Genomic DNA, 20423 nt, shown 5'->3' with positions numbered 1-20423 from the left:
GAGCTATGAAGGGCAACATACCATTTGTCGTCTTTACCACCTGCTGCACCTGCATGCTCACCTTCGACTGATGTACAAGGACATCCTTGTCTTGTTGCACATACCCCCCTCCTGATTTATGACCATTCCAATAATAGTCTGCCTTCCTGTTTTTGCTACCAAAGTGAATAGCCTCACATTTATCCAAATTATACGGCATCTGCCATTTATTTGCCCACTCACTCAACTTGTCTAAATCACACTGAAGGATCTCTGCAACACCACATGACTTAACTGTCCTGAGTTTGAAAGAGGAAGACGGAACTATTTTCTCCGATCCTGTCCGTTAAGAGTGTGAAGTCTAGTATCAAGTTACTATTAAAACAAATTCCCTTATTATTCTCGAAACCTTAAGGGAGAACCTTTTGAAACTTGGAGCTGCTTGTTCCATTCACAAAACTGGGATCCGTTTCACTGCAAATTGCCGTGGAGTTCTCAGGCGTTTGACTCCCAGATTCCCAAAATAACTCTCATCCCTGCACTGATGTCTGGGCAACATGGCTGGCTGATCAATTGCATCTCATGAAATCACTGTGATGTACAAATGATTTGGGCTCAAAACACAATGATGCACACCTCTAGTTCTTCTGTCTTTTGTACTGCTCAGCTGCTGCCATTTTACCGTAGTCCTGTCTAATTTTTGCTCAGAACATTACCAACTGAATCCACTTAGTTTTATTTGGCCACCAGCAGTGGGTAGGTTTGGACTGATACATGCGGCTGAGGAATGCTTAACAGTTGCTGCTCTCCCTGGGCAGGTTCATGTAATTTCTGATATTAAATTCTTCATTTGGGGAGTCACTTATGCAAAAAGGAAGTGAAAGTGAGTTAAGATGGGGGGAATACTGTAAATAGATAACAATACTGGGATGAAGCCACTAGGATTCTGTGCTGATGATGTGCAAATGTGTCTGCCCTTTGCTCTAATATTATTTGAATATGCTCCAAACCAGAACCTAAATGAGAAGTAAAGAACAGAAAAACTAGTGGAAGGGCAGCACGGTGCTACAGTGGTTAGCACTGCTGCCTCACGGCGCCGACTCCCAGGTTCAATCCCGACCCTGGGTCACTGTCCATTTGGAGTTTGCACATTCTCCCCGTGTCTGCGAGGGTCTCACCCCCACAACCCAAAAGATGTGCAGGGTAGGTAGATTGCCCCTCAGTTGGAAAATAAAATAATTGGATACTCTAAATTTAAAAAAAAAAGACATTCCAATGGAGGTGAGTGATGTTGGATTGCATTGCCTTTGGGCTTGACAGAATATTCGGGCCTGGAGATGGCATCATATGGTAACATGGAAAACAAAGGCAAACCCATTTGGGGTGGTTATAGCAGAGGAAAATTCAGCCATTGCGTTTAACAGTTTTGTTTACTGCGCTGTCCAAGAGGGCTACTTCAAGATACAGAATTCATAAATTAGATCCATTGGTTGAGGCATTACTGCTGTCCGTAGTACATCAAAGGAAACTCATTGTTTAGCCTCAGTTGGAAAGGATAGAGTTGAATCTCAATCTTTAACCTATTTTCTCTTGTATGCAGATTTGGACATTATCACTCTCTCTTGGCTCGATGTGTCCAAAGAAACATCTTGCAACGTTGTCTGAGATTTTTCCTTATTCACTATTAGCTAATGGATTTTAATAATTTAGGGCACCAAAAATAAAAATTGTTGAATGATTTTTGTATTAAATTGTTTAACTGTCATTGATTGCTGGCAAACTTCAAAATAAATCACTGAAAAAAATTACATTATTCTTATTCACACATATTTAAGATTACCATCAAAATCAAAAATGTAACTTTACATTGTTCTTTGTATTAATAAGTCGGTTATTGTTTAAAAATTCATAGAAGACTGCACTGTGATAATATGCATAAGCAATCATGTATATAATGATGTACACGACCTCCGACTAGCAGGTGGCAGTGTAAATCTACCATATGACTCTGTACCTCGGGGAGTTGGGAGTTAGTTGTGTTGGTGGATATTCATACTTGCAGTAGCTTTAGGATAATTTATTAGTATTAGTAGTTTGTAATATATTTCTTATAGTTATTTTTAGCACATATTTGTTTTATAATAAATTACTTTAACTAGTCGAGAACTAGATGTTCTATTGTGCATCATTCCTACCGGCCATAGCACAAGAACATGACATGCAGCATTAAAAAAAACCTTCAGCCCATCGTGCGTGCGTTGGTCAAAAACAACCACCTAACTATTTTAATCACATTTTCCAGCACTTGGTCCATAGCCTTGTCTGCCTTGGCATCGCAAGTGCACATCTATAAACTTCTTACATGTTATGAGGGTCTTGGCCTCCATGTTTTCAGGCAGTGAGTTCCACACTCCCACTGCTCTGGGTGTAAACGCTGGGTTTTTCCTCACATTCCCTCTAAACCTCCTGCCCCTTACCTTAAATCTATGCCTCCGGTCATTAATCCCTCCATCAAGGCAAAACAATAATGAGGGCCATCTATTTCCCTCATAATTATATACATCACAATCATGTACCCTCTCAGTCTCTTCTGCTCAATGGAAAACAACCCCAGTCTATCCAATCTCTCTTCCTAGCTAAAATTCTCCAGCCCAGGCAACATCCTGGTAAATCTCCTCTACCCTTACAAGTTCTCTCACATCCCTCCTATAACGTGGACTTGAGAACTGCACGCAATACTTATGGCCTAATATAATAATAATCTTTATTGTCACAAGTAGGCTTACATTAACACTGCAATGAAGTTACTGTGAAAAGGCCCTTGTCACCACATTCTGGCGCCTGTTCAGGTAACAGAGGGAGAATTCAATATGTCCAAATTACCTAACAGCATGTCTTTTGGGACTTGCGGGAGGAAACCGGAACACCCGGAGGAAGTGCAAACTCCACACAGTCACCAGAGGCTGGAATTGAATCTGGGTCCATGGAGATGTGAGGCAGTAGTGCTAACTACAGTGCCACCGTGCTGCCCGTCACAGATTTACCTAAAAATGTCCACTCTCAGTCCACTCTGCCATATCATATCTGATCGTATTAAAATCAGCATTCCCCCAGTTTAGAACTTTGATTTCAGGCCCATCCTTGTCCTTTTCCATAACAGTAAGAAGTCTTACAACACCAAAGTCTTACAACACCAGGTTAAAGTCCAACAGGTTTGTTTCAAACACGAGCTTTCGGAGCACTGCTCCTTCCTCAGGTGAATGGCGAGGCTTTTCCATAACAATCTTGAATCTAATATAATTATGATCGCTGTCTGCAAAATGCTCCCCACTGGTAATTCAACCATTTGCCTGGCTTTGTTAACTCAAACTAAGTCCAGGACAGCCCTGTAACTTGTAGGACTTGCTACACGCTGGCTTACAAAGTTTTCCAGGATGCAAGAAATTAAGAATTCAGCTCCCTCTGAACCTTTTACACTATGGCTACTCCAGTCAATGTTGGGAAAGTGGAAATCCCCCATTATCACTACCCTATTACTTTTCATGCTATACTTGTTTGGCACATCTTTCATATAGATTAATGAATCTACCCAATATATCCTAATGTACAGCTGTAATTTGTCAAACAATATCGTGCTCAGGCAGCACAGTAGCACAAGTGGCTAGCACTGTGCCAGGGTCCCATGTTTGATTCCCCGCTGGGTCACTGCGGAGTCTGCACGTTTTCCCCATGACTGCTTGGGTTTCCTCCCACAGTCCAAAGACCTGCAGGTTAGGTTGTTTGGCCACGCTAAATTGCCCTTGGCGTCCAAAAAGGTTGGGAGGGGTTATTGGGTTACTGGGATAGGGTGGAAGGGAGGGCTTGGGTGGGTCGGTGCAGACTCAATAGGCCGAATGGCCTCCTTCTGCACTGTAAGTTCTAAAAGAAGAAGAAAACTGCTGAGTTTAGTTGATCATAATGTGTTTTTTTTTAATTTGTTGAGTGGATGGGAATACTGTTGGCGAGGCCGGTATTTGTTGTCCACTTGAATTGCCATTGCTGAGACACAGCAGCCCCTGGAGTACAGATACACTCAAGGCGCTCTTTAGAAGGGAGTTCCAAGCGACAACGAAGGAACAGCAATATAGCTCCAAGTCAAAATGTCTTGTGGCTTGGAGAGGAATTTGCAGGAGGTGATGTTCGCCTGGCCCAAGCTTGAATATTCTTTGAACTGTTTGTGTAACCACCTCTGTAATCACCTGATGAAGGAGCTGCGCTCCGAAAGCTCGTGATTTCAAAGAAACCTGTTGGACTTTAACCTGGTGATGGAAGACTTCTTACTGTGCCTACCCCAGTCCAACACCGGCACCTCCACATCTTGAATATTGTTCCGTGCAGGACTGCTTCAATAAAAGAGTTGCAAATCATACTGAAAACTGGAATTATCGGTGAACATCCCAACTTCTGAACTTATGACAATACCCTGGGTAAACCTGCAGCAATGTCCTGGGATTGGCCTCCACCAACAATGACCATCTTCCTTCATGCTTGATATGTCTCCAAGTAATGAAAAGATACCCCCCCCCCCTTTCCAAATTCTATTTTGCTCGGACTACTTGATGTCAAGTGTAATCACTGTCGCCTCACATTTGGATAAAAATAACTAGAGGTTAGGAAGGCACAAAAATATCTTCAACTGCATTTTGCGGAGCTCTCTTGGGCAGAAACCAGGGGAGTGGGGGCAGAAATACTGGCATGAAGGTTTCCCGTTGCTGTGCCAAGTGCCAATGACTTTTTTTTAGGGAGGATAGCACTGAGAACCCATTTGATGTGCTAATGAGGCCAGTAAGATAGCTAACAAGCTCTTATTTTAAAAAAAATAATTTTTATTAAAATTTTTCAACAACAAATTTTCTCCCAACAGTTAAAGTAAACAAGGTGTAAAACTAAACAGAAACAGAAATCCCCCCAATACAAAGTAATAAATTAATAACTAATAACAATACAAGAAGAAAAAATAGCAAACACACCGTCGCAAAAACAAACCCCCTTAACAAATCCCGACCCCCCTCCCGCGGGGTTGCTGCTGAGACTGACCACCCTCTATCTCTCCGCCAGGAAATCGAGAAAAGGCTGCCACTGCCGGAAGAACCCTTGTACCAACCCCATCAGGGCAAACTTAATCATTTCCAGCCTGATGAACCCGGCCATGTCATTGATCCAGGCCTCCGGGCTCGGGGGCTTCGCTTCCCCCCACTGTAAGAGAATCCTACGCCGGGCTACTAGAGACGCAAAGGCCAGGATGCCGGCCTCTCTCGCCTCCTGCACTCCCTGCTCCGATGCTACCCCAAACATCGCGAGCCCCCAGCCCGGCTCCACCCTGGAACTGACCACCTTGGACAAAGTCCCCGCCACCCCCTTCCAAAACCCCTCCAACGCCGGACATGCCCAGAACATGTGGGTGTGGTTCGCCGGGCCTCCCGAACACCTCCCACACCTGTCCTCCCCCCCCCCCCTCCCCTCCCCAAAGAACCGGCTCATCCTGGCCCCAGTCATGTGCGCCCTATGCAGCACCTTCAGCTGAATTAAGCTGAGCCTTGCGCAAGAAGAGGACGAGTTCACCCTCCCCAGGGCATCCGCCCACGTCCCATCGTCAATCACTTCCCCTAGCTCCTCCTCCCACTTCGCTTTCAGCTCCTCCACCGAGGCCTCCTCCTCTTCCTGCATCATCTGATAAATTGCCGAGATCCTCCCCTCACCGACCCACGTCCCCGAGAGCACCCTATCCTGCACCCCCCTAGGCGGCAGCAGCGATAACTCCGCCACCTGCCGCTTAACAAACACCTTAATCTGCATATACCTGAAAGCATTCCAACAAGAGGGAATTTAACAATCTCGACTTGACAGTCAATGAATGACATTACACCACTATATCAACATCCTGGGGGTTGCCATTGACCAGAAACCTAACGACCTGCTTTATAAATACTGTGGCCTCAAGAGTAGGTCAGAGGCTGGGGACTTTACAATAAGTAACTACCTCCTGACTCTCAAAAGCTCATGCACTATTCACAAGGAACACCTCAACAATGTGATGGAAGGGCAGCACGGTGGTCTAGTGGTTAGCACAACCGCCTCACGGCGCTGGGGTCCCAGGTTCGATCCCGGCTCTGGGTCACTGTCCGTGTGGAGTTTGCACGTTCTCCCCGTGTCTGCGTGGGTTTCGCCCCCACAACCCAAAAATGTGCAGAGTAGGTGGATTGGCCACGCTAAATTGCCCCTTAATTGGAAAAAATAATTGGCTAATCTAAATTTATAAAAAAAAACAATGTGATGGAATACTCTCCAATTGCCTGGATAAGCACAACTCCAACAATACTTGGAAAGCTCCACACCATGCTGGCAAAGCAGCCTATTTGATCAGCTGACCTTAAACAGTCACTCCCTTCACTGTATAGCATCTAGAAGATGCACTACTTCAAACCCCCACAACAGCACCATCCAAATCCATGACCTCTACTACCTGGAAAGGCAAGGACCCAGGGGGGAGGCCCCACTTCCCCTCCAACTCCTCTAAAGTCGCAAACTTCCTGACGAGGAAAAGGTCCCCCATCCGCCTGATGCCTGCCCTATGCCAACTCAGAAACCCACCATCCATTCTCCCTGGTACAAATCGGTGATTGTCCCGTATCGGGGCCCACACTGAGGCCTTCACTTCGCCCCTGTGCCGCCTCCACTGCCCCCAAATTTTGAGGGACGCCACCACCACCGGACTCGTGGAATATCTTGCCGGGGGGAGCGGAAGCGGGGCCGTCACCAATGCGTCCAAACTCGTACCCACACAGGACGCCACCTCCAGCCTCTTCCATGCGGCACCCTCCTCCTCCATCACCCACCTGCGAATCATTACCACATTCGCAGCCCAGTAATACCCATACAGGTTAACCGACTGGATCCTGCCCGCCAACGAAAGCGGCAGCACGTCCCACCTCCTGAACTTTTCCTCCATCTGTTCCACCAGCCTCGAAAAGTTAAGCCTGTGCAGGGCTCCCCAGTTCCTAGCTTCTGGACCCCAAGATATCTAAAGCTCCTCTCCGCCCTCTTCAATGGGAGCTCCCCTATCTCCCTCTCCTGGTCCCCCAGGTGCAACACAAACAGCTCACTTTTCCCCACATTGAGTTTGTAGCCCGAAAAATCCCCAAATTCCCCAAGTATCTTCAACACCTCTGGCATCCCCCCAGCCGGATCCGCGACGTACAACAGTAAATCGTCTGCGTCTCCCCCCCCGCACAATCCCCCTCCAGTTCTTCGAATCCCTCAGCGCCATGGCCAAGGGCTCAATCGCCAACGCGACAAGCAGGGGAGACATGGGGCACCCCTGCCTCGTCCCCCGGGAAAGCCGGAAGTCCTCCGACCTCCTCCCGTTCATCACCAACTCGCCACCGGGGAGCTGTACAGCAACCTCACCCAGCTGATGAATCCCTCACCAAACCCAAACCTCCTCAGCACTTCCCACAGGTAGCTCCACTCCACCCTATCAAAAGCTTTCTCCGCATCCATCGATGCTACTATTTCCGCCTCCCCAGCCGCCGACGCCATCATCATAACATTGAGAAGCCACCGTATATTGACATTCAGCTGCCTCCCCTTCACAAACCCCGTTTGGTCCTCATGGATAACCATCGGGCCCACATCTTCCACCCTTCTGGGCAGTACCTTTGCCAACAACTTTGCATCCACGTTGAGAAGCGACATCGGCCTATAGGACCCACACTGGAGGGGGTCCTCGTCCCGCTTCAGGATGAAAGAGATGATTGCCCTAGACATCGTCGGGGGCAGCCCCCCCCCCCCCCCCCCCCCCCCCACCTCATTCAGGGTCCTTACAAGCAACGGGCCCAGCAGATCTGAAAACTTCTTGTAAAACTCCACCGGGAACCCGTCAGGTCCCGGCGCTTTCCCTGTCTGCATGCTCCCCAGAGCCTCCATCAGCTCCCACAACTTGATTGGGGCCCTCAGACCCTCCACCCGCTCATCCTCCACTCTTGGGGACTCCAGCCCATCCAGAAAGCGGTCCATTCCGCCCGCCTCCCTAAGGGGCACCGCCTGGTACAGCCAGGATCTGAACACCCCATTAATGTCCCTGCCACCCCGCATCAAGTTCCCTCCTGCATCTGTGGCTCCCCCTATCTCTCTCGCTGCCTCCCGCTTCTGGAGCTGGTGGGCCAGCATCTGACTTGCCTTCTCCCCATACTCATATACCGCCCCCTGCGCCCTCCTCCACTGCGCCTCCGCCTTCCGGGTGGTCAGTATATCGAACTCCGCTTGGAGACTGTGCCACTTCCTCAAAAGCCCCTCCTCTGGGACATCCGCATACCTCCTGTCCACCCTTACCATTTCCTCCACCAGCCTCTCCCTCTCGATCCTCTCCCCCCTCTCCCTGTACGCCCGAATGGATATAAACTCCCCTCTAACTACTGCCTTCAGCGCTTCCCAAACCATCCCAATTTGCACCTCCCCGTTGTCATTGGCTTCCAAATACCCCTCTATACCCCTACAGACCCGGCCACACACTTCCTTCTCTGCCAGAAGCCCCACATCTAACCTACACAGTGGGCGCTGATCCTTCCCCTCCCCCAGCTCCAGGTCCACCCAATGCGGAGCATGGCCAGATATGGCTATCGCCGAATACTCCGCCCCCACCACTCTCGGGATCAGCGCCCTGCTGAAAACAAAAAAGTCAATCAGGGAATAAGCCTTGTGGACACAGAAGAAAAAGGAGAACTCCCTACCCCCCGGCTTCAAGAACCTCAAAGGATCTACCCCTCCCATCTGATCCATGAACCCCCTCAGCACCGAGGCCGCCGCCGGCCTCTTACCTGTCCTAGACTTCAAGCGATCCAGAGCCGGATCCAGCACCGTATTAAAGTCCCCACCCAGAATCAAACCCCCCGTCTCCAGGTCCGGGATCTGGCTCAGCATGCGCCGCATGAAGCCCGCATCGTCCCAGTTGGGGCCGTACACATTGACCAGAACCACCCGCTCCCCCTGAAGTCTAACACTCACCATTACGGATCTACCTGCACTGTCCGCCACCACACTCGACGCAACAAACGACCAGCTCTTCCCGACTAAGATCGCCACCCTTCGATTCTTAGCATCGAGCCCCGAATGAAACACCTGCCCCACCCAGCCTCTTCTCAGCCTCACCTGATCCGCCACCTTAAGGTGCGTCTCCTGGAGCATAGCTACATCTGCTCCCAGCCCCCTCAGGTGTGCCAAGACCCGGGATCGCTTCACCGCACCATTCAGCCCCCTCACATTCCATGTGACCAGCCGAATCTTCACCAGCGGTTTTCCTACGGCCCCTGCAGCAGCAACCCGATACCCGCCCCCCCCCCCCCCCCCCCCCCCCCCCCCCCATGACCCAGCGAGACCGCGAACAGCTCACCAACCCTCCACCAGTGGAAAAAACTAAAAAGCACCACAGTAAATAAATAACAGCCCCAAAAAACGAAGAAGCAGAGCAACAAAAAAGCAACATCAAACACAGCCAATAAAAACGAAAGGATACCAAGGAAGACAGAGCATCTGGACAATGTACATCATTCCCCAGCCCCCCAGTCCTCAGTTCGAGTCTAATTTCTCTGCCTGGACAAAAGCCCATGCCTCCCCCGGAGAGTCAAAGTAGAGCTGGCAGTCCTTGTAAGTGACCCAAAGGCGAGCCGGCTGTAACAGGCCAAACTTCACCCCCTTCCTGTGAAGCACTCCCTTCGCCCGATTGAAGCCAGCCCTAGGGCAGCACGGTAGCATGGTGGTTAGCATAAATGCTTCACAGCTCCAGGGTCCCAGGTTCGGTTCCCGGCTGGGTCACTGTCTGTGCGGAGTCTGCACGTCCTCCCCGTGTGTGCGTGGGTTTCCTCCGGGTGCTCCGGCTTCCTCCCACAGTCCAAAGATGTGCAGGTTAGGTGGATTGGCCATGCTAAATTGCCCATAGTGTCCTAAAAGTAAGGTTAAGGGGGGGGGGGGGGTTGTTGGGTTACGGGTATAGGGTGGATACGTGGGTTTGAGTTGGGTGATCATTGCTCGGCACAACATCGAGGGCCGAAGGGCCTGTTCTGTGCTGTACTGTTCTATGTTCTATGTTCTCTTCGCCACCTCCGCGCTCCAGTCCTGATAGATCCTAATGTTCGCATTCTCCCACCTGCTGCTCCTTTCCTTCTTCGCCCATCTCAGCACGCACTCTCGGTCACGAAGCGGTGAAAGCGGACCAGCACCGCCCTAGGCGGCTCGTTCGGCCTGGGCTTCCTCAACAGCACTCGATGGGCCCCCTCCAACTCCAAGCGTCCTTGGAACGACCCCGCTCCCATTAACGAGTTCAACATCACAACCACGTGGGCCCCCAAATCCGAACCTTCCAGCCCCTCCGGGAGGCCCAAAATCCGCAGGTTCTTCCGACGGGAGCAGTTCTCCAACTCCTCCATCCTTGCCAGCCATTTCTTGTGAAGCGCCTCGTGCGACTCCACCTTCACTGCTAGGCCCAGGAGCTGGTCCTCGTTCTCCGAGGTCTTTAGCTGTAGCTGCCGGATCTCTGCAGCCTGAGCCGTCTGAGTCGCCATGGTCTTGTCCAGCGAGGCCTTAAACAGTTCCAGGATCACAGCCTTCAGCTCCATGAAGGAACGTTGAAGCAGCTCCTGCTGTTCCTGCGCCCACTGCTGTCACGCTGCCGGTTCCCCGCCCGCCGCCATCTTGTTTTCCTTGCCTCGCACCTTTCTCTGCTTCAAGTCAATATTTTGACCGCTCCGCTCCTGGTCCAGCCCATCCACCAGTAGCTGAGCACAGTGGCCTATTCCCACCCGGGGAAAAGTCGAACCAGCGCCACTGCGGGCCCTTAAAAGAGCCCGAAAGTCCAAAAATAGTGGGAGCTACTGAACGTGTGGCCTAGCTCCGCATCACTGCAACCAGAAGTCCCTAACAAGCTCTTATTGACCTTGTTAACTGCCATGACTTTGGTACGGACGCATAGACTGCACCAGGCAAAATTCAGAAGTGGGATAGGAGATGGGAGTGTCGGAAAATCAGAAGAGAATGCAATCACCTTGAACCCCAATGCTACAGCGCAGCAAGGTAACATTTAAGGTTGTTGATTGCTATTTTCATGTATCTTTACTTCGGCATCTTAAGGATTATGGGCCTTAAGAATCGCAACCGTTTAAATCTGGCAACGCTGAATTATGGTCTCGGTGCTCCCTCTGGGGAGCGACAGCTATTTCTGACTGTGGGTTGATTGTGGAGGTGGACTCTCGGGAACAGTGAGAGCCGATTAGGGTTGTTACAACACCCTGGGCTAGTGCGCGCTCAATTGCAGTACCACTTAACCTGAAATCGCAACACAAGTGAATTAACCAATAATTCTTAGACGAATGCCCGCTTTTGGCTGCCCAATAACTACAGTCACCAGACTTGTAAGTTTAAACACAATTACTATTTATTTATAACAAGAACTATAATGCAATATGCAACTGGTTAACTATTAACTAATTCCAAACTCTCTGTTTTGACTTCCCCCCACCCTCTATACACACGCACACACATACCAGACAGAAAAACACAGAGAGGTGGAAGGGGGTAGAAATAATAAGCAAAATGAAAAAGAGTCTTTGTTTCAAATGATGAATTTTAGCACACCTTCTTTCACATCAAGCTTGAAAGTTAAAGGGCGGTATTCTCCGCTCCCGATAAAAATCGGGATGGCCGTTGTGAAATCGGCCGAGCTTCACAACGGCCTCGGGGCCCGCTCCCCGCACCTAATTCACCCCCACCCGGGGGGATAGGAGCGGGCCTCCGTCGTTTCGGAGGGGAAAGATTGCGTCCGATTTGGACGCTGGCCCGACGATCGGTGGGCACCGATCGCGGGCCTGTCCCCTCCCGAGCACAGTCGTGGTGCTCCCGTGCCAATCGGGCCCCTAGATGCCCCAAATGGGCATCTGGCGCCCGTTTCACGAATGCAGCGACCAGGTATGGTTGCTCGCGTGTTGAAACGGGCGTGAAGGGCCCCGGCCGCTCGGCCCATCGGGCTCGGAGAATCGCCGCTCGCCGTATTTCACGTTTATTCCGAGCCGGGGGGGGGGGGGGGGGGGGGGAAGAATCGCTGGGGGCACCAGGGGGGTGTGAAAAGTGTCGGGAGGCCCTCCCACGATTCTCCCACGCCACGTGGGGAGTGGAGAATTCCGCCCCCTGTCTGCAGCTTGTAATGGTCTTCGCTGTAGATGTACTTATTCAGGTTCTCAGTAATTTCAAGATTACAGCACTCAACAGTTTTTCTGGGGAGATATCGCAGGTTCGGGAAACTCCTTTGGACTCTGAAAAGCATTCCACTGGGATAGGATCCAATCATCACCAGTTACCAGGCTGTGTATGGCCTTTTGGGCCGATTTATTTATTTATTAAAAATAACTTTTATTGAAATTTTTGAAAAATGTATAACAACAGAACAATAATAATAACAATAATAAACACCCCCCCGGACCCGGAACAACGTGTATAATGAACCCCCCACCCCCCCCAAACCCGATGAACAACAAAATAAATTTAAAATAAATTAAAGTAACCTAAACAATACCCCCCTGAAACCCCCCCCCCCCCTTCCCCCCGGGTTGCCGCTGCTGCTGACCTAGTTCCCTATCGTTGAGCCAGAAAGTCGAGGAAAGGCTGCCACCGCCTAAAGAACCCTTGTACCGACCCCCTCAGGGCGAATTTGACCTTCTCCAGCTTAATGAATCCCGCCATGTCATTGATCCAGGTCTCCACGCTTGGGGGTCTCACATCTTTCCATTGCAACAAGACCCTCCGCCGGGCTACTAGGGACGCAAAGGCCAAAACACCGGCCTCTTTCGCCTCCTGCACTCCCGGCTCCACCCCAACCCCAAATATCGCGAGTCCCCAGCCTGGCTTGACCCTGGACCCTACCACCCTCGACACCGTCCTCGCCACCCCGCCAGAATTCCCCCAGTGCCGGGCATGCCCAAAACATATGGGCATGGTTCACTGGACTCCCCGAACACCTGACGCACCTGTCCTCACCCCCAAAAAACCTGCTCATCCTCGTCCCGGACATATGAGCCCTGTGCAGTACCTAGAACTGGATGACGCTAAGCCTCGCACATGAAGAGGAGGAGTTCACCCTCTCCAGGGCGTTCGCCCATGTCCCCTCCTCAATCTGCACCCCCAACTCCACTTCCCACTTAGCCTTCAGCTCCTCTACCGACGCCTCCTCCACCTCCTGCATCACCTGGTAGATGTCAGACACCTTCCCATCCCCGACCCACACCCCCGAAAGCACCCTATATCTCACCCCCCGCGGGGGCACCAAAGGGAACCCCTCCACCTGCCGCCTAGCAAGCGCCTTGACCTGAAGATACCTGAACATATTCCCCGGGTGGAGCTCAAACTTCTCCTCCAGCTCACCCAGGCTCGCAAACCTCCAGTCAATGAACAGGTCTCCCAACTTCCTTATGCCCGCCCTGTGCCACCCCAGGAACCCGCCATCCATGTTCCCTGGGACAAACCAGTGGTTCCCCCGCAGCGGGGCCTCCACCGAGCCCCCCACTTCCCCCCTGTGTCGCCTCCACTGCCCCCAAATCTTGAGGGTAGCCGCCACCACCGGGCTCGTAGTGTACCTCGTTGGAGGGAGCGGCAACGGCGCCGTTACCAGTGCCTTCAGGCTCGTGCCTCCACAGGACGCCATCTCCATCCGTTTCCATGCTGCTCCCTCCCCATCCATTACCCACTTGCGTACCATCGAGACATTAGCCGCTCAATAGTACCCAGAGAGGTTGGGCAGTGCCAGCCCCCCTCTATCCCTGCCCCGCTCCAAAGAGACCCTCCTCACCCTTGGAGTCCCGTGCGCCCAAACAAATCCCGTGATGCTACTGTTCACCCTCCTAAAAAAGGCCCTCGGAATAAGAATGGGGAGGCACTGGAACAAAAACAAAAACCTCGGGAGAACCGTCATTTTAACGGACTGTACTCTACCCGCCAACGACAGCGGCAGCATGTCCCACCTTTTAAACTCCTCCTCCATCTGCTGCACCAACCTAGTAAAATTAAGCTTATGCAAAGTCCCCCAACTCCTAGCCACCTGAACCCCCAGGTACCTAAAACTCCTCACTGCCCTTTTTAGCGGGAGCCTACCAATCCCCTCCTCCTGATCTCCCGGGTGTACAACAAACAGTTCGCTCTTGCCCAGGTTCAACTTGTAGACCGACAAACTCCCTAACTCAGCTAGAATCTCCACCACCTCCGGCATTCCCCCCACCGGGTCTGCTACATACAGCAACAAGTCATCTGCATAAAGTGACACTCGGTGCTCCTCCCCCCCCGCACCAGACCCCTCCACCTCCCCGACTCCCTTAGCGCCATGGCCAGAGGCTCAATTGCCAACCCAAAAAGCAAGGGGGACAGGGGCACCCCTGCCTCGTCCCACGGTAGAGCCCGAAGTACTCGGACCTCCTCTCATTTGTCGCTACACTCGCCATCGGGGCCTCGTACAGCATCCTCACTCATTTAATAAACCCCTCCCCAAACCCGAACCTCTCTAACACCTCCTACAAGTACCCCCACTCAACCCTATCAAAGGCCTTCTCCGCATCTAATGCCACCACAATCTCCGCCTCTCCTTCTGCCGCCGGCATCATTATCACATTTAGCAGCCTTCACAGGTTAGTGTTCAGCTGCCTCCCCTTCACAAAACCCGTCTGATCTTCATGTATCACCCCTGGCACAGTCCTCTATTCTAGTGGCCAAGATCTTCGCCAGCAACTTGGCGTCCACGTTCAACAGTGAAATTGGCCTATATGATCCACACTGCAAGGGGTCCTTATCTCGCTTCAGGATCAGGGAAATCAGCGCCCGTGACATCGACGGGGGCAAAACTCCCCCCTCCCATGCCTCGTGAAAGGTCCGTACCAGCAGGGGGCCCAACAGGTCCGCGTATTTTTTATAAAATTCGACCGGGAACCCATCCCCGGGACCTCTCCCAGCGCCTTCCCCGACTGCATATGGCCAATCCCTCTGACCAGCTCCTCCAACTCGATCGGCGCCCCCAGTTCCTCCACCTGCTCCTCCTGCACCCTTGGAAATCGCAGCCTGTTCAAAAAGCTCTCCATTTCCCCCCCCCCCCCCCCCCCACCACCGGCGGCTCCGACCGGTACAATCCCTGTAGAAGTCCCTGAAGATCCCATTCACCTCTACCCCCTTCCGCACCACATTCCCACCCCTATCCTTCACTCCACCAATCTCCCTAGCCGTGTCCCGCTTGCGGAGCTGATGCGCCAGCATCCTGCTTGCCTTCTCTCCATATTCGTAGGCCTCTCCCTGCGCCTTCCTCCACTGTGTCTCCGCCTTTCTGGTGGTCAGTAAATCAAACTTAGCCTGCAGGCTACGCCGCTCCCCCAACAATCCCTCCTCCGGGGCCTCCGCATACCTCCTATCTACACTCAGCAGCTCCGCCACCAGTCTCTCCCTCTCCCTCCTCGCCCCCCTCTCCCTATGGGCTCGGATGGAAATCAGCTCCCCCCTAATCACTGCCTTCAGAGCCTCCCACACCATCCCCACCCGGACCTCCCCAGTATCATTGGCCTCGAGGTACCTCTCGATAAATCCCCGCACCCTCCTACACACCTCTTCATCAGCCAACAACCCCACGTCCAGACGCCAAAGCGGGCGCTGGTCCCGCACCTCCCCCATCTCCAGATCCGCCCAATGCGGAGCATGGTCCGAAACCGCTATAACCGAATATTCGGCATCCTCCACCCTCGGGACCAGCCCCCTACTCAGGACAAAAAAGTCAATACGGGAATAAACCCTGTGCACGTGGGATAAAAAAAGAGTACTCCCGAGCCCTCGGCCTCCCAAACCTCCAGGGATCCACCCCTCACATCTGGTCCATAAACCCCCTCAACACCTTGGCCGCCGCCGGCCTCCTGCCGTCCTAGAACTAGAACGATCCAGTGGGGGATCCAGCACCGTATTGAAGTCCCCCGCCATGATCAGGCCTCCCGCCTCCAGGTCAGGAATGCGGCCCAACATACACCTCATGAAACCAGCATCATCCCAATTTGGGGCATATACATTTATCAACACCACCCTCTCCCCCTGCAGCTTGCCGCTCACCATCACATATCTGCCGCCACTATCAGCCACCACCTCAGACGCCTCAAAACTAAAGAGCTGGTCATCGACTTCAGGAAGCAAAGTACGGTACACACCCCTGTCAGCATCAACGGAGCCGAGGTGGAGATGGTTAGCAGTTTCAAATTCCTAGGGGTGCACATCACCAAAAATCTATCCTGGTCCACTCACGTTGACGCTATCACCAAGAAAGCACAACAGCGCCTATACTTCCTCAGGAAACTAAGGAAATTCGGCATGTCCACATAACCCTTACCAACTTTTACAGAAGGGCAGCACGGTAGCATTGTGGATAGCACAATCGCTTCACAGCTCCAGGGTCCCAGGTTCGATTCCGGCTTGGGTCACTGTCTGTGCGGAGTCTGCACATCCTCCCCGTGTGTGCGTGGGTTTCCTCCAGGTGCTGGAAGCTGTTTTTGAAGCTGTTTTTGAGTCTGTTCGTGCGTGTTCTCAGACTTCTGTATCTCCTGCCCGATGGAAGAAGTTGGAAAAGTGAGTAAGCCGGGTGGGAGGGATCCTTGATTATGCTGCCCCCTTTCCCCAGGCAGTGGGAGGTGTAGATGGAGTCCATGGATGGGAGGCAGGTTCGTGTGATTGCAGGTTCTCTGAAGTTCCTTGTGGTCCTGGGCCGAGCAGTTGCCATACCAGGCTGTGATGCAGCCCGATAGGATGCTTTCTATGGTGCATCTGTAAAAGTTGGTATGGGTTAATGTGGACATGCTGAATTTCCTTAGTTTCCTGAGGAAGTATAGGCGCTGTTGTTCTTTCTTAGTGATAGCGTCGACGTGAGTGGACCAGGACAGATTTTTGGTGATGTGCACCCTTAGGAATTTGAAACTGCTAACCATCTCCACCTCGGCCCCGTTGATGCTGACAGGGGTGTGTACAGTACTTTGCTTCCTGAAGTCAATGACCAGCTCTTTAGTTTTGCTGGCATTGAGGGAGAGATTGTTGTCGTTACACCACTCCACCAGGTTCTCTATCTCCCTCCTGTATTCTGACTCGTCGTTATTCGAGATCCGGCCCACTATGGTCGTATCATCAACAAACATGTAGATGGAGTTGGAACCAAGTTTTGCCACGCAGTCGTGTGCGTACAGGGAGTAGAGTAGGGCGCTAAGTACGCAGCCTTGCGGGGCACCGTTATTGAGGACTATTGTGGAGGAGGTGTTGGTGTTCATTCTTACTGATTGTGGTCTGTTGGTCAGAAAATCAAGGATCCAGTTGCAGAGTGGAGAGCCAAGTCCTAGGTTTTGGAGCTTTGATATGAGCTTGGCTGGGATTATGGTGTTGAAGGCGGAGCTGTAGTCAATAAATAGGAGTCTGATGTAGGAGTCCTTATTTTTGAGATGCTCTAGGGACGAGTGTAGGGCCAGGGAAATGGCGTCTGATGTAGACCGGTTGCGACGGTATGCGAATTGAAGTGGGTCAAGGCGTTCCGGGAGTATGGAGGTGATGCGCTTCATAATCAGCCTCTTGAAGCACTTCATTACAACTGACGTCAGGACCACCGGGCGGTAGTCATTGAGGCACGTTGCCTCCAAGGACAACAAACGAAAAATGGACTCATGTAATCAATCTTCTTCAACACCGTGTGGAGGAGCAGCAGCAACAAGAGAGCCAGTCTTTGGATGGGCACAATGCAGAAGGGTGCATAAGAGACTGGCGGCAGGCAGCTGCACTAAGATGGGTCGATATCAGCTTAGAGTGTACTGGACTCACCTGACCTACCTGCAGATTTTGGAAAGCTACTGTCAACGAAGATCATGACTGTAAAGGGAGTTTATTACCGACCTGTGCCATGCTGCAAGATGAGCAGCAACCCACAGGTCAGTGGACACTGCTGAGTGGGACAATTGCCAACATTGAACCGAAAGGTATGATGGTAAAAGAGGGCAATGGCGAACGCAAGACATAACATCCTCCTAGAAATAGAAGGATAGTGCAGCTAAACACATGGCTAAACTGGTGGTGTAGGAGGGAGGGTTTCAGATTTCTGGAGCATTGGGATCTCTTCCGGGGCAGGTGGGACATGTACAAGAAGGACGTGTTGCATCTAAACTGGAGGGGCACCAATATCCTGGCTGGGAAGTTGGTGAGAGTCACCCGGGAGGATTTAAACAAGTATGGCAGTGGGGTGAGAACCAGAGCGTTAGCTTAGGTGTCATAACTGAAGGAGAAATACAGAACCAAATCACCCTCAGGCAGAGCAAAAAAGGTGGCAAGTGTGAGGAGGAAGATGGTCAATGCAGGACTGAGGGTGTGCAAAATTAAAGCGCATGGGATTGGGAGAAATGTATTGAGGTGGATAGAAAACTGGTTGGCAGAGAGGAAACAAAGGGTAGGGATTAATGGGTTCTTTTCAAATTGGCAGGCAGTAACCAGTGGGGTACCACAGAGATTGGTGCTGGGACCACAGCTATTCACAATATATATTAATGATTTGGATGAGGGAACAAAATGTAACATCTCAAAGTTTGCAGATTATATCAAACTAGGTGGGAGGGTGAATTGTGAGGAGGATGCAGGGATCCTACAGCAAGATCTGGACAGGTTGGGCGAGTGGGCAAACCAATGGCAGATGCAGTATAATTTGGATAAGTGTGAGGTTATTCATTTTGGAAGCAAAAACAGGAAGGCAGATTACTATCTGAATGGTTGTAAATTGGGAGAGGCGAGTGTGCAGCGGGACATAGGTGTCCTTGTGCATCATTCGGTAAAGGCAAGCATGCAACTACAGCAGGCGGTAAAGAAGGCTAATGGTATGTTGGTCTTCATTGCAAGAGGTTTCGAGTACAGAAGCAGGGATGTGTTGCTACAATTGTACAGGGCCTTGGGGAGGCCACACTTGGAGTATTGTGTGCAGTTTTCTCTCCTTTTCTGGGGAAGGATGTTCTTGCTCTCGAGGGAGTGCAGCAAAGGTTTACCAGACTGATTCCAGGGATGGCGGGACTGTCATATGAGGTAAGATTGACTAGGCTGGGATTGTTCTCTCTGGAGTTCAGAAGAATGAGGGAGGATCTCATAGAGACTTATAAAATTCTAACAGGACTAGATAGTGTAGATGCAGGGTAGATGCTACCAATGATGGGTGTGCCCAGAACCAGGGGTCACAGTTTGAAGATTCAGGGTAATCCATTTCGGACAGATATAAGGAGGCATTTCTTCACACAAAGAGTGGTGAGCCTGTGGAATTCATTACCACAGGAAGTAGTTGATGCTAAAACTTTGAATATATTCAAGAGGCGGCTGGACATAGCACTTGGGGAGAATGGGATCAAAGGCTACGGGGAAAAAGCAGGATTAGGCTATTGAGTTGGATGGTCAGCCATGATCGTGATGAATGGCAGAGCAGGCTCGAAGGGCCAAAAGGCCTCCTCCTGCTCCTATCTTTTATGTATCTACGTATCTAACAGCAAAGGAACTGAACAGTTACTTTACATCAGTCTTCATGGTGGAAGACACCAGTGGGATGCCAGAGCTCCAGGAGAATCAGGGGACAGAAGTGAGTGCAGTGACCATCACTAAGGAGAAGATTCTGGAGAAACTGAAAGGTCTGAAAGGTGGATAAATTACCTGGACTGGATGAACTCCCCTGGGTTCTAAAAGAGATAGCTGAGGAGATTGTGGGGGCATTGGTGGTAATCTTTCAGGAATCACTGGAGGCAGGGAAGGTCCCAGAGGACTGGAAAGGGATTGTGTTTAAGAAGGGAGGGAGGCAGAAGATGGGAGGCATAAGCCGGTTAGCCTGACTTTGGTCATAGGTAATAGTTTAGAGTCCATTATTAAAGATGAGATTGCGGAGTACTTAGAAGTGCATGATAAAATAGTGTCATGGGAGTGTCCCTTTAAGAAATATTTTGTATTATCAAATGGCTTCAGTGATGTCATTGTGTGGGTGGAGCTGGGCTGTGGCACTGTGTTTTAGTTTCATTTTTGAGCTTGGAGCTGGCTGTGGCTCTGAGTTTTACTTTTGTTTGCACAATTGGAAGATGGATTCAAATAGAGAAGTCTTATCATGTCTCTCTTTCTGAATGTTAAAAGGTGTCTCCAGATCACTTGATAATTTAAAAGTGATACCTGTTTTCTGGAAGGAATCCAAACCTGCTGCTTTGAAAAGAACAAGAAGCATCCATACCACAGTCTTAAAGATACCAGGTCTTGAGTGTTGTGTGCTGGGCCACATCTTTTGGAAAGGGGTTTTGGTTGATGGGATCTTGTTATCAAATTGGGACAGCTTAAAGGGGGAATTTATTAAGATTACCTTGGGAATACTG

The sequence above is a fragment of the Scyliorhinus canicula genome, chromosome 2 (genome assembly GCF_902713615.1).
Source record: "Scyliorhinus canicula chromosome 2, sScyCan1.1, whole genome shotgun sequence".
Lineage (NCBI taxonomy): Eukaryota > Metazoa > Chordata > Chondrichthyes > Carcharhiniformes > Scyliorhinidae > Scyliorhinus > Scyliorhinus canicula.
The sequence above is the reverse complement of the archived record's forward strand: the minus strand, read 5'-3'. Positions refer to the sequence as shown.